At 49.5% G+C, this 14,790-nt stretch overlaps 1 protein-coding gene across 3 annotated transcripts in view; it reads left to right on the top strand.

Annotated features, from left to right (window-relative positions):
- KLHL29 (kelch like family member 29) overlaps nucleotides 1-14,790 on the top strand; it is a 330,305-nt gene that overhangs the window by 263,061 nt on the left and 52,454 nt on the right. The gene's annotated exons all lie outside the window — the stretch shown is intronic.

Here is a 14,790-nt window from a genome sequence, read left to right on the forward strand (position 1 = left end):
ACTCAGCTGGGCCTCTGCTACTGCTGAGTGGGAAGGCAGGGCAGCCAGGCCTGGACCCAGGTATGGACAAGAGGATGCATAGTGGGTGGTCTGCTCTGCTGAGCTTCCAGGCTCCCTCTGAAAGAGGAGTAGATGGTCTAGGAAGTGTGAACCTCGGGCAAGATGCCTCAGCCTCCCTACTTACGAACTCTGAGATGGGGAGGGGGGCTGCAGACCAGAGTCTTAGCAGAGTAAGGGCTCCAACCAGCCATTCTCGTCCAGCCTGCTCTCCTGAATCTCTATCTTTATCCCTGCGAGCAATTTCCAGACCTTGTCAAGCGTCCCAACAACAAAGCCGTGTCTAGATCTCTGTCGGGTTAAATTCCCAATCTGATTGAGCCCTGACTGCCTTTGTTTTGGAAATCAGCACTAGTTTTAAATGAGAAAATTACATCTAAATTTTGGTAAACTCTTGCTTTGTTTAAGATCTTTTTTAAAAAATTGACTACATTGTTTTTTGGGGTTTTTTTTTTTTTTTTTTTTTTTTTGGTTTGAATTGTTTTGGTTAAGCTCCCTCTCCCTTTGGAAAAAAAAAAAAAAACTTACCCACAGTTTATATGCCACCAACTGTGACACACGGGGTACTGGGTGTCCGGCTACGCCCAAGGCTGTGCCAAGGCCTGAAACACCACCAGAATTTCCCTCTTCTCACCGTCAGGTGGGGGGAGGAGTGTGTGTCCACCCCACCCTCACTCCATCCCAGGGAAACTCCTAGGACCGATGAAGTTCTTGCTGCCTTGCCAATTTCAAGCATCCCCCCAGGAAAACGTGTTGGTTCTGTGCAAAAAGGTAACTGGCCCAGACAGGACCGGTTCCTGGTTTAGGGTTTAACATACCCTGCCCCCTGAAGCTACCAGGCGTAGGCACATCTGATCACCATTAGGCATCTGAGTTCATAAGATCATGAAGATGTAGGTGGTCAAGGCAGGTCCCTGCTGAGCTCCTGTTCACGCTGGGCCTGCAGGCCCTGCAGAGCCACGCCTATAACATCATGTAGGGTCAGACAGCCTGAACCATCCTCTATCATGGGCCTGAGCCCATAGACAGGAAGGAGGAAAGAGGAGCCCCTGGTGGGGTTTGCTCTTCTGGCCACTATGGTGTGAATTCCATGCCAGGCCTGGGAATGCTGTGGGCCTAGAAAGTGTTCACAGCCCTGCCTTCTGGGGAGCCAACTAGATTCCCCAGCTGGTGACCTGGTGACCTGTCCATCACACCAACTTCCATAGTTCTCCAGTGAACTGGCTGTTTCCCCAGAAATTACATTGAATTCTCTTCTCTATTTACGGCCCTCGTCAGCTGATTTCTCCCCCCGGTATTTGTGGTGAAGAAAGACAATGAAGCCTGCATGCACAAATGCCTCCCAACTCAAGCCTGAGTGGGTTTTTTCTTTCTTTCTTTTTTTTTTAAGGTAATTTCTCCTTTCATTTCTAATCTTAAAAGCCTTTATTGCTAAAGCTATAATTTATCTGTCAGATCTAATGTCAAACAACTGCATATTTTTTAAAATAAGAAACCCGAATTTTGAAACCAAATCTTCGAAACTTGCTACGTGAGAATCATCTTCCTGACAAGCCCACGTGGGTTTGGATTTGGGTCACTTTTAATTTTGCCCCTAGGGATTTTACATCTCCGAAGTCCAATTGATTTCACACTCCTAAATGACAGGCAGCTGGCTCTGAGCAGGAACCAAGAGGCCCCACATGAGAGCATCAACACTAGTCAGAACTCTACTTTAAAAAAAAGAACTTTCCTTTTCTCCTGTTCTCTGTCTGAAAGCTTGCCGGGCATTATAATAAGATCCACCATAGAACTCCTTGAGATCTAGCTCATTAAAGTCCCGCGATTTTTCCTACTATTGTTTGACATGACAACCTGGTCTCTCACGGAGCCGAGTAATTACGAAAAGATCCCCTCCATGAAGAACAGGTCTTGCCAGCCAAAAGGATGGGCCACTGGTATTTTTAGACTTCATTAGTGCCCTGATTTTAAATTTCACATTTTGTTTCTTGTAATTATCTTCCCATCGACTGAGTTGAAATTTCAGTTGGGGCTCTGTTAGTGTGCCTTCCCAGAAAGGGCGTTAGGGCTTTCATTTAAAACTTAACCAGTTGAAAAATACAGGTGATGGGGAAATGTTTTTTGATTTGCAATAGGTCAAGCGATTGTCCCTCATCTCTGACTAGAGAAGCCGGTTTGCATGCAGCTCCCTGTAATGAATGTTATTTCAATGCATTGTGTGCCTATAGATTTTTTCTTAAGAAACTTGAGATAAACCTCCTTTCTTTCTCAAAGAACAATTTGGGGAGGGAGGAATCTGTAGGATTTCTTTTCTTTTTTTTTCTAAGATTATATATTGAAAGCTAATTAAATTTTATGTGTGCAAAGTGATAAGGGGGGACGAAGATTTAGTTCTACTCAAATCCTTTTAGAAAATACCTGAGTCATTTGTTGGTCTTGTTGCGTTGCACCCCTGAGCTGATCCACAGGCAGAGGTGGTGACCAGCATCAGAACTTGTGAACCCGCAAAGTCCAGTGTCACATGAACCCAGCTATGTGTGTGTCACTGCAGAGCAGGCTACTGTTGTCATTCTTTCTAGCCCCTGCCTTCTTCCATGAAGGACTTTTGGTGGCCAGGAGGGTGACCAGAGACCCCTGAAAGCCCCAGACACTGGACCTAGCAGTGAGCTGCAGAAAGGCTATTGTATTTTCATCTGCATGTCCAGGGAGAGACAAGCCAGGCTGCAACTGTCCCCTCTGGTTTCTGGACCAAAAAGCAAAATCCAAGTTGACCAGAAGTGAAGAAGCTTATCTCTTTTGACTTTAGATTTCATAGGCCCTGGGTGAAGGGCCATGAGGGTTCTCAGGGCTGGGGAGACCTATAGTAGGTCTGTGGGCAGCCCCTCCCTATGGGTTTTGCATCTCCTCTGTTTCACTCTTGCCCCCGAACCTCCACACCATGGAGCTCTGTCTATCCTCTGCCACCTTCTATTTGGACAGCGGTTGCCCCAGCCTCCCAAGGGGCAAAAACAGGATCCAGGAAAGGGACTTGGAGACAGGGTGGACAGCTGTGTGACTGAAGCAAGACTCCTAACCTCCCTGAGCCTTGCTTGCCTCATCTTGAAAATGGGATGACAGTACCACAATCATCAGGCAGAGAGGAGACGTGAATGAGATCACAGGCTTGACCGTGCAGAGCACTGGGCCCGCTTATCACCAACCCAGTTGCTCCTGCTGACACAGGCCCCAGGTTTGGGGATTTTAGCAGAGAGAGAAGCTGGCAAAGACACAGAAAGCAGGGCCCCCGCCCCAGGGCAGAGGAGATGGAAGAAGCCCAAGCTTGTTCACGGGGCTGCCAGCCCCTGGTCAAGCTGCTTAACAGGAATGCGGTGTCCCCATCCCTAAAAGGGAGTGGGATGAGTCATCTTCCTCACCCCCAGCCCTGGCATTCAGCATCAATCTCATCTCTCCCTGCTCCAGCCTCTGACACACCAGGGCAACCCACTCCCTTAATATAGATTCTAGAAGAAGCCAGGGATGCAGGATAAAGCTGTCTGCCCACACACGCTTAGCCCAGAGGCACAAATATCCCAACTGACATCACCTTGCCACAGACCTGTCTCAGAAATGATACCTTGAATCCATGCAGGAGTTCAGAGTCCAAACCCATGGTCTTCCTTATGCCCTTAGGCACTGAGTTTGGAAAGTCCTTTGATTCTGCCTCCTCTAAATTGGCCCTCTCCTCTCAGTCTCCATTCCCACCTTTCAAGCCAACATCACTCCAGGCCTGCATCAATGGCCTCAACCGTACAACCCCTCCGTCCAGGGTCCATGCTGCCACCAGAGTGATCATTTCAAAGCACAGGTCTGGTTCTGTTACTCCCTGCCAAATGCCTCCAACGGCCCCACTGCTCTCAGGACAGAACCCAACCCTTGACACAGTGCTCCAGCATCCAGCTCCTGCCTGCCTGCCTCCCAGCTTCATCTCTTACCATCTCTCATCGCTCTGCTAGCAGGCAGCCCTGTAGCCATTCCGCGGTCTGGGTTCTCTCCTGTCCAGCTCTGCTCTGGGCCTTGGCTGAGCACTTATGATACAGTTTGCCTGTTCCTGGGTCATTCTCCCAACTAGACTGTGAGGTCCTGGGTTGGGGGCCGGCACAGACTCCAACCCATTCCACCCGTTTCCAAGCCAGTACCTGGTGCTAAACAATGAAGAATTAGAGGAATGAAGGCACAGAGCCCTGGGGTGGGAATTATCCAGCGAGGTCCTGTGACTTCTCTGCCGCTGCCTCATCCCTTTGTATGGTGAAAACAGGTTAGTACTTGAGGGTCATGGCATGCAGGGAAGTCTATGTGAGACTTCGTTCTGTAGCTTCCTGGTACCCCCCATACCTGCCCCATGCTTCTGGGAACAGAAGTCCATCTATTTCAAAGCTCCTCCTGTAGCCAAGCACCTCCACCAAAATATTAATCCTTACCCCAGAGCATATGGGAGCTGAAACTCTGCCTTTAAGATGAAGAAACTGTTCTTCATCTGTAAAAGGGGGATAAAAAATAGAATCTGCTTCTTACGATTGTGAGGAGTAAGTGATTTATTTTACATAAAGCCCTTAGAATAGTGCCCAGCCCTTCATAATTACATATAAAAGTCTTTGCTATGATTCTCTTTACTCCTGGTACAGGACCATCCTTCAGTGTCCATGGCCTTTTAGGAACCCAGGGGAATGTGAGAAAGTAAAGACCATTTTGCCTTCCAGAGTCTTAGGAGATTACATTAACATCATGATGTTTGAAGCACCTAGTTCCCAGAGGTCCACTTTGTACAAGAGAAAATTGCCTTCTCTCATTGTAACATTTTACAATCCCCTACCATCACCATAACAACCAGAAGGAACCAGCCCGTTGCTGGGAACCTCCTCCTAATTCCAGGAGCTATTTGTCTTGGGAGGACTTCTCCTAATGACCCACAGGGGCTCTCAGCGTCCTTTGACCTTCAGCTTGATATTGGGGGTGCCCAAGGCACTGCAGGGATCCTCCCCCATGGCCATATCAATAGATGGGACAAATAGAATTATGTCACTCCTGCAGACAAAACAACTAAGGCTGTAGGTGAAGGGGGGTGAGGAGCATGTGGCTGGCAGCATGAAAGGTGGCCAGGAGCCCAGGTCCTGCACCAGACTGCTTGGGTGGAATTCAAATTCCACTACCCACTAACCCAATGAACTTGGCTAGAAACCTGGTATCTCTAAGCCTCTAAGTTATCTGTAACACAGATATAATAATAGTGCCATCTTCTTAGACCTGCTTTAAGGATTTAACAATGTATGTAGAGCCCAAACACAGTGCTTGGCACATTGTATGCTTACAATAATGTTAGCTGTTGTTATTACTGCCACTACTATAAATTTAAAGAATGCTGGGCGGTGAGGCAGGGAATACTGTCTGAAGCACCTTTGGCTCAGGATCTCCGTTATTTTTAAAGCAAGGTTGTCCAAAATAATCTCCCAGCTCTGACTGACACAACACTCAACACAGACCTGGGACCAAACCCACAGTCCTGCCATCATGACAACTTTCCCCTTTCCAGCTCCCACCCCAACACACACGCTCCCCCAGGAAATAAGTGCCTCAGAGCCTATGGAATCTGAAAGTCCATCTTATCTCCATGAGGTCTTTCCTCCTCTCCTGCCCCCAGCCTGCCACAGAAGGCCTTCCTGCCTTCACCGGGCTCTGTCCTCAAGGGGTTTGTGAATCATTAATTCGAGGATTGTCCAGGGCTTAACGGTTTTGTTAACAGATCATTTGACAATAAATGAACCAGGCAAGTGGAAAATGCAGCACAGCGGTCAGACCACCCAGCGACGGTGTCATGCTTGGAGCAGGCGTTGGGACCTGAGCCCCGGTCTGCGTTTGTCCCTCTCGGGGCCCCACTGCTCAACAGGGCACAGGCAGAGTGATGTGCCCGGGGCCCCTCCTCAGTAAGCCCGGAGTGGGACATGGGCTTTCAGCCCCAAATCACCACTGAGCATCTTCCAGTTCAGAAATCCCACTCTGGCCCTAACTGTCTGACAGGCAGGGCCAGAGGAGTCCAGACAGCAACTGGAATGAGGTGGTGGGGGAGGCTCTTCAAGTGGGAGCGCAGGGAGGAATCATTTCCATTCCCGGGATTTCAGAAAATGACGGTGATCCACAGCAGGAAGCCAGCTGCCAGGGTCCTAAGCCCTGTCTTCTCTCAGAAGTTGTGACCCAAGCAGACACCAACAGGACTGACCACTAGGTTCTGCATCCCTGACACTCAGAAGCCACTGACAGGCTCAAGCCCTGTTACTTCCCTCCCTACTGCACCACGAGGTGTTTACTGAGCAACTAGGGGGCTTCCCTGGTGGCTTGGTAGTGAAGAATCCGTCTGCCAGTGCAGGAGACTCGGATTTGATCCCTGGGTCGCAAAGATCCCCTGGAGAAGGAAATGGCAACCCTCTCCAGTATTGTGGGGAATGCCATGGACAGAGAAGCCTGGCAGGCTACAGTCCATGGGGTCGCGAGAGAGTCAGACAGGACTTAGCAACTGAACAACAACAATGTGTGTATAGTATTAGGCACCTACTGTGTGCAGAGTCCACACTTGGCTTCTCCCAGGCACAAGAGGCACACCCCGTGCAGGTCTCGGCTCCTGCTGAGCCTGAAGTCCTGTGATCATGTCCACAAGGTTTCAAACACCATGTTGGGTGCTAAGAGGGATGGAGGTCTCCCTGGAAGACCCTGAATTCCACTTGCAGGGGGACGGGGGGGTCAGTAATAAGAGCTAAGGGGCTGGAAAAGAGAGGTCAGTGTGGACTGAGCCTTTAAAGGCAGTTGAAATGATTCAGAGGAGGCAAGTGGAAGGCAGGTAGTTCCACAGACACCAGCTCTTAGGAAGAAGGCCTGAGATAAGCGCCAGGGACCCAGAATCATGACTTCAGTTCCACAGAGTTTTACACACACACACACACACACACACACACACATCTACCCAAATGGTCCTCAACGCCCATCCTGATCAAGGACAGGTTCAACTAGTGGTTTATGCTGATTTACACCCATGCAATTCATTCTCTGAACCCTTGACACATAAGGTCCAGAAAGCCTGGGCTTTGCTCGGGCTTCCCAGCAGTTCTCTTTACCTCTGCCCATCAGTGATGGCACAGTAAGAGTCCATGATGTTGGGCAAGTTCAATTCCTCAATCCCCCTGGCCGTTCTGGTCTTACAAGGTGAAGACCTCTTGGTCTTCAGGGGCTTTCCTCTGGGAAGGAAGCACTTCGGGGTCATTAGCTTCCAACTGGGAAATTGATGCACACTCGGGATCCAGGAAGTCTTGGTAAACATTTCTCTCTCCTATCGTAACATACGTTAATGGCAAGTTTCCTGTGGCCTGATCACTATTCAAACAACCAACATGTGCTATCTTGCGAGGAAAGGCATGTTCTGTCGGGCTGACCCTTAGGGCTTTTTAGTTCAGTTTTCAAGGTTAGAGATGAGTTTCAAGAAGGGGTGAGCTGGGCAGGTCTGGCATGCCTGCTGCCTCTTCCCCAGGGATGGGGAGGTAGCAGTACCCCAAGCTGTAAGACTGTAGCACAAACCTGGCTCAACAAAAAACGATTCAGTTACAACTACATTCCATTCAGGAGCATGCTTACTATTCTAGAAATTGAAAATGTGAAAATAATACAAGCATAGTAGGTTAGGAACACAAAACATCATGTCAATTGCTTGAAGAAAACAATGGCCAAAAGGTTGCCATCTATTGAAACTGTTGTCATTGCCTGTTTTCTTAGTGTAACTCTCTTTAAAAATATGTATCTTAGAGGGAAGCCCAAGCATTTTCAGTGCAGCACCAGAATGTTCTTCGCCTTGTAGCTCTCCCTGCAGGGGTTTGGATGACCAAGTACAGCACCGTTGACCATCTTGTTTTGCCCACTGGCTTCTCACTGCCTTTTCCTCCCCTCTTCCCAGTGACCACTCAATGCTCTCATGGCTCCGTGACCCAGACCCAGACCTAACACACATCCCAGGCAAACACCTATTGGTTTTTTACCACTTTCGGCAAGACCAATGTCATGGGCTATATGTTAGTCGGATCAGGCTGGCATTACAGAACACTACAGACTGACTCAACAGAAGTTAATTTTCCCACAGTTCTGAAGGTTGAAAATCCAAAATCAGGGTACCCACAGTTTTTCCAGCGAAACCTCTCTCCTTGGCTCGCAGACAGCCATCCTGTCAGTGTCCACACGTGGCCTTTCCTCTGTGCATGGGCTCCTGGAACCCCTTCTTATAAAGTCATATTGGATTAGAGCCCTATCCTATGCTCTCACTTAACCTTAAATACCTCCTCAAAGGCCCTATCTCTAAATACAGTCACACTGAGGGTTAGGGTTTCAACATAACAATTTAGGGAAGAGGGGCCTTCCAAGGTGGCGTTAGTGGTAAAGAACCTGCCTGCCAATGCAGGAGACGTAAGAGACTGGGGTTAAATCCCTGAGTCAGGAAGATCCCCTGGAGGAGAACATGGCAACCCACTCCAGTATTCTTACCTGGAGAATCCCCATGGACAGAGGAGCCTGGCAGGCTACAGTCCATAGGGTTGCATGGAGCTGGATGTGACTGAAGCAACCTCACAGCAGCAGGACATGATTCAGTCTATAACAGGCTACATATATCAGTCGAGCTGGCAAATGGGAAGGGTAGCCCCTCACCACAGCAAAGTTACTTACTTGACAGTTACAATGTAACTGCATGTATTTTCCATGCTTGATACTTATTTGAACTTTTTCATCGATTTACTATTATCATTTTTACCAGTTTAAGCCACTCACTCTATTCCTTATCAGCTGAGAACTGTCTGTATTTTCCACCATTGGAATCATCCATATTTGGGGTTAATTTTTTATTTCTATAGAACCTTCATGCTGGGAGGGATCTCAGAGCCATCCAGCAGAAGCAAGAATCTGCCCTCCCCTGCTGGGGACTAAGCCACAGCCACTCACAGCTCGATGGTTTATGATGTTAAATGGTCAAGAACTGTCTTCCTGTAACTTCCATGGTCTGCCCTCTGGGCCCATCAGAGCAAAGCTGGCTCCTGTTCTCCATTACAGCCCTTCAGATTTGTGATGGTGGCAGAATTTCCTTTTCTACAAATATCTCCAGTGACCTCAGCAATTCATCCTATGGGTCATTTGGTCCTTTACCATGCTGGGGTCCTCCCTAATCATGCTCCAGCTTGTCAAAGCACCTCTTAAAGGGATACCAGGCAACAGTCACCCCCTTGGTCCTGAGCATCACACTGCACATAGTCTAACTTTTCTATAACAATCATGATTTATTTGTATAAAACACACTCATACACACCCAGGCACACACTTCAACTTCCAAGTTAAGAGAAAAGAAAAAACAACCTCACAAAAATCCTCCCGTCCACTCCACCAAATCTTTAGGGTCTCTTCCCTCCTCTTTCTCATCAAGGTTGGGGTTATAGATAATTCCTCTTTATAGAGCTCCCCTTTCCTATACCCTTTTGCCCCCAGTCTTGGGCGTAGCATCAAGCTGACCTTTCCACTGAGTTTTCAAAATTATTTCCCCTGAAGACTAGGGGTTAGATGTATCTCAGCCCAGCCTCTCCACACCCACCTCACAGCTATGCTCTCCCCCAAGCGCTCATTGCCTGCCTCTCCTTTAGTGGGAATTTACTCCCAAGCAACACTCTATCCCCTTCCTTTCCACCCTCTGCCCCTCCCCCAGGATAGTGAACATCAGCGTAGGATATTATCTTAAAGATCATTTAGAGTCCCGCCACCCCCTCAGTTACAGATGGGGAAACTGAGGTTCAGAGGTGTCACCAAGCTAGGACAAGGAGCCACCTCTAGCAAATTCCCTGTGACCACCCCCAACCGCTAGGAACCTCTGTTGCTAGGCGTTCTCTCTAGAAGCTTCTCTCTCCCTGCAAACTGAACACCACTTAGAGTCAGGCCCAGCGTCTGCCTGGATGCACTGGGCTTGAACACCGTGCCTCTCCAGGACCCACCCAGGGGGGTACACACTGCCTGGCACACACAGCCCATAGGAGTGTGGTGCTGGCTGGCAGCTCCACCAGGCCTGAATGAGAGGAAGCGGAGGGACAAGGTACCACATACTTAAAGAGGGGGCCCAATCATGATGCCAGCATGGGGGCAAGGTCCGTGGTGGCCCTAGGAATGTGGACTGATGGGGAAGAAACAAGCAGAGGGGCAAATCCTGTAACGTGGGCTCCAGGGCCCTCATCCCATCACTCCTGCTTAACGTTTCCCTAGGCAGAGCCCCATCCTCCAGGTCTCTTCCAACGTTGGGTGGTTTGGGGCTTTGCTTTTAACTTGGGGGCTTTCAAAACTGCCATTATATTGTGGTTATTTCAGTAAGTTGAGGCCCATTTAAAGAGCGAAGCTCCCTCCAAGAAACATGAACACCTTTAGTGGCCAGCCATGTTGGTCCATTAGAGTCCAGAGAATCTCTAAGAGCCAAAATAGTGGCCCAGTTCACACACCCAGGATGTCTTCCTCTTGTTCAAACCCCAGGACCTTGTTGCCAAGGACCTCACAGGCCCCTACATTTAGGAACCACCAAGTGGTGACTCTGAAGGCTCTCAGACCATCTGGCCATTTGAACAGACAACTTTCAGAAATTCTGATTGATGCAAAAATGAATCCTGTCTTTTCAGTCTTTCTTCTATATGGAGATATTCATTACCTTCCGAGACCCACCAACAGTTATTTACAAGGTGAGGTTCTTTTGGTGTGAGCAGGGACTCCAGGATTCCTAATTTAATGTCATTCATCCCAGAAGGCAGAGAAGTAGACATGTGGCCCTCCCTCTGGGTGTTTGCAGTAATGACACCAACCCAGGCTGTAAGGCTGGACTTGCCAAGTGGTCTCAGGCTGTGTGTCAGGGACCACCATTCCCAGGGGCTGGTCCAGTGCTGATAGATGTACCCTTGTCTTCCGGAAGGGCAGAGTGGGGAGCCAACATTTTACTATCTACTCACTCTGTGTTTATGTAATCCTTGCAGTGGTCCTGTGAGGTAGATCTTGGGTGGAAAATCAAAGTCTGGGTATATAATCAAGACCCAAGCATAAGTGGTAGAACAAGAAGGAAGTCAATCTAAACTACCTGCCTCTGACGCCCACCCCATTCCAACACACCACACCTTGAACCTGTATTGTCACTAGATATGTTTGGAGTAAGGATGGGCAAGTCCCACAGTGGCTGTCTTACGTCTCTAAGAGTCATGCGTCTGATATTTCTCAATATAGACTGATGATTCTTGGGTTCTTTCCTCATCTCCAAAAGTGTCATGTAATGGATGGGTGACTGTATGGGTGGACTTAATTCCCAAAGTTAATCCTTGAGACACAAGGGCATTTTAGGAAAGCCACAGACAGGGCATTCACTGACCACCACCAAAGCCACTGGAGCTTGGAAGTCAGGCAGACTTTCCTGTCGCTACATCTCCCACGCCTTATACAAAGTATTGCCAGTGCAATAAAGTTAATGGAGCCCGTCATCCTATGAAAGAACCAATTCTGGCCAAAGATGATACATCTTTGAAGTTAACGAGGTCTATTAATTGAGCTTATGCCCTTTTAAATGAGCAAAATTTTTGAAATCTACTAAATAGCAGCACATCCATCTAGATATAGTTACTGACACCTCATATCTCTGTCCCTGGTGGCTCAGATGGTAAAGAATCTACCTGCACTGCAGGAGACCTGGGTTCAATCCCCGGGTCTGGAAGATCCCCTGGAGAAGGGAATGGCAGCCCATTCTGGTATTCTTCCCTGGAGAATTCCATAGACAGAGGAGCATCATGGGCTGCAGCCTACGGGGTTGCAGAGTTGGACACGATTGAGCGGCTAACACTTTTCATATCTCTGTCACCGATGGACAAGGAGCACCAGGGTAGAGCTCTGGGAACTGGCTTTCAGCCAACATCTAGCACAGCCACCAGCTACTTGGGAGTTCAACAGATATGTCTGACCAGCCATTCTGGCCTGAATCAGCCCAATACAGCCATGGAGACCAGACAACCATATGGTAAATCGCTCAAAGGAAAAAGCGATCAAACTGAAGCATGCTCTCTTGAAGAGCACCCACACCAACCCACAGCCTCTGAACCCTTTAGTCCTGGCCTCAGGACTAGGTGGGAGAGCTGCACAGGACACAGCTAGTCAGCCAGCCCTTCAAAAACAACCACTGCACAGGTGGATCTTGGGCTGCATGGTCCTCGGGCTCAGGGAAGGGGAGCAGACACCGTTCCCAGGAAGTCGAGACCTGGAACTGGCCGAGCATAAGGACGAGGTCCAGACCGAAGAGGGCCCATCATGCCAGGGCCCCCAGGCCCCTGAACACATACCGACGCTCTGCCCAATTACATTCTCCCCCCAGCCACCACCGCTAACAGTTGCTGAAGAGCACAAAGTGATACTTGTTGTGCCCACAGAACATCTGCTGAAGGCAAAACTTGTGTTTATAGTTCTTCACTTCAAAAGACTGGCCATGTTATAAAAAGAAAGGGACCATCTGTCCCACTTCTGGACCCCAGCGCCTCTTGGAAAAGATTCTTGTGCAAGAAGACAGTGAGAAGTCAACACTGACTTCAGGAAACTATTTTGAGGCCGGAAAAGAATGGTGCCTCCCCGCCGAGGGGAAGTCGAGGCGACAGATGAAAACCGGCTTTGTGGAGGTCAGGAGATGGCAGGCACCGCGGAAGGAGGCGAGCAGTGGCCCCGCTGGCACTGCCCAGATGTGCTGGCTATGCCAAGGGCCAGCTGGGAGGACAGAGGGGTGTGAGGAGAGAGCCAGGGGCCCTGGGGCCCCAGGAGAAGGCAAGAAAAAGTCAGCACCAGTTGGCAGTTACACAAAATCTGAAATCATCCATGTGCATCTATTCATCCCGGCTTGTCCAGCCTTTCTTATCCAAAACGCCCTTTAGGACAGCATCCCTTACTGCATCTTGGGGACCACCTTAGGCTCAATGATTCCCTTCCAGAAGTTGGTAACTGAGGCGTTCTTCCAGAGTGCACAAGGGTCCAATCTGCCTGTGAGGCCTGCTGGGCAATTGTCTGCCTTAAGTTCTTGGGCACCAATACGGAAAAGTCACAGAAGAGGCCAGGAAAGGCGGAGCAGGCGCTGAGGTGAGCATGAGGTAGGACTTGAGACGAGAGGTCCCCAGCCTCCCAGTCACACTCTTCCAGGCTGGGGGCCCTCCAACCACAGCTCCCCAACAAGGCTCTTCCCTCCCTGTCTGATTGGCTCAAGTCTCAGCTCACTGGCTCTGAAACAGCTCCTTCTCCCTCCCTCCTCCCCACCCCAGGAAAAAGTTGGGTTTCTACCAGATTCCAATCTGATTCCAGAAAACCTTGGTCTGTGTACCTCCAGCTTGAGGCTTCTTTTGTTTCAGATCAAAACTTGCTTTCCTTCTGAGGGTCTGTCCCTGGGGAGGACATGGGGAGAGAGGAGCTGGAGGTCAGAAGTGGGGTCCTCTGAGGACACTCCTTGTTCTCTTCTTGCTTGTCTCTGATGGAGCATCCCCACTGGCTCATCAGGATAAATGAATTGAGAGCTTCGCCTCTGAGCTGGAGAAGATTCACACGTTTTCATCCATGGTCTCAAACTTACTGAATTCCCCACCCACCCCACCGACCCCCGACTTGGGCACACACATTTAGATTCCAAGGATGAAGGCAGTTCCTGGAATAGCATATTCAAGGCTCCCAGAATCCTGAAAGGTCACCCTCCTTTTATTCTTGCCTCCTTTTACTTCTTTTCTGTTCTTATTGATTTCTTCGGGCACATAAGAAAACACAGTAGGCAGAGCCTGCTACTTCCATTGAAATAAAGTATTCTGCAGTCGACCACACACCATAAAGAAATAATTGCAGTCTGTATATATTGCTAATGGACATCTCTCAGCAATTCTCTGTCTCATAAGCTTTAAACACAGACATTAGTATAAATATGCAGAAATCCCCACTCGGGCAAATTACTCTGCATTTCTGAACGGAGGGAAGATTAACCATGTGCTGAAATCTTTGGAGGAGCTCAGCACAGCCGGAAAAAATTCTCTGGCCCTCTCTTGGAGGAAGTTTGGAACTCTGTGAAGCCTCGAGGACAGAGTTGCAGGCAGGGCTGGCTTCTCCTTTCCCCGCGCCCCCCAGCCCCAAGCCTGGGGCTCCCCCGGAGCACTGAGGAGGGAGTGGGCCCCAGCCAGAGCAGCCTCTCCTGAGCTAGCTGGTCACCTGCTTCTGGAGTGAGAGGCTGAAGATGCATTTTTCTCCCCTGGCCTCTCAGTTGCCTGACAGAAGCCCTCAGGGATCATCAGGCCTCTGAGGTAAAAGGCCCGTGAGGAGCCCTGAGGAGGTTTATAGAAGCAGCATCAACCCTGGGACAGGGCCTACAGACCCCTTTCTCTGGCCCTTCACACGTGGCTCCTCCTATTCAGCTGACTCTCCCTGAGGGTCCCAACTGCCCCCACAAAGGCCAGCACAGGGGTGAGGGTCTCTGTCTTCCAGGGCTTCACAGCCTGTGCCACTAGAGCTGAACCTCAGCTCAGCCTCAAGGGTCTGTGAGGAAAGCCCGCTCCTCTTTCAGAAATCACCCCTCACCCCTGCTCAGGAGGGTGGGGAAGATGCCCCCCCACCGTCAGCACAACAAGATGCTATGTCTGGGGATGAGGGGGTCAGCTGATG

This window comes from Dama dama, chromosome 11 (genome assembly GCF_033118175.1).
Source record: "Dama dama isolate Ldn47 chromosome 11, ASM3311817v1, whole genome shotgun sequence".
NCBI classification, from domain to species: Eukaryota; Metazoa; Chordata; class Mammalia; order Artiodactyla; family Cervidae; genus Dama; species Dama dama.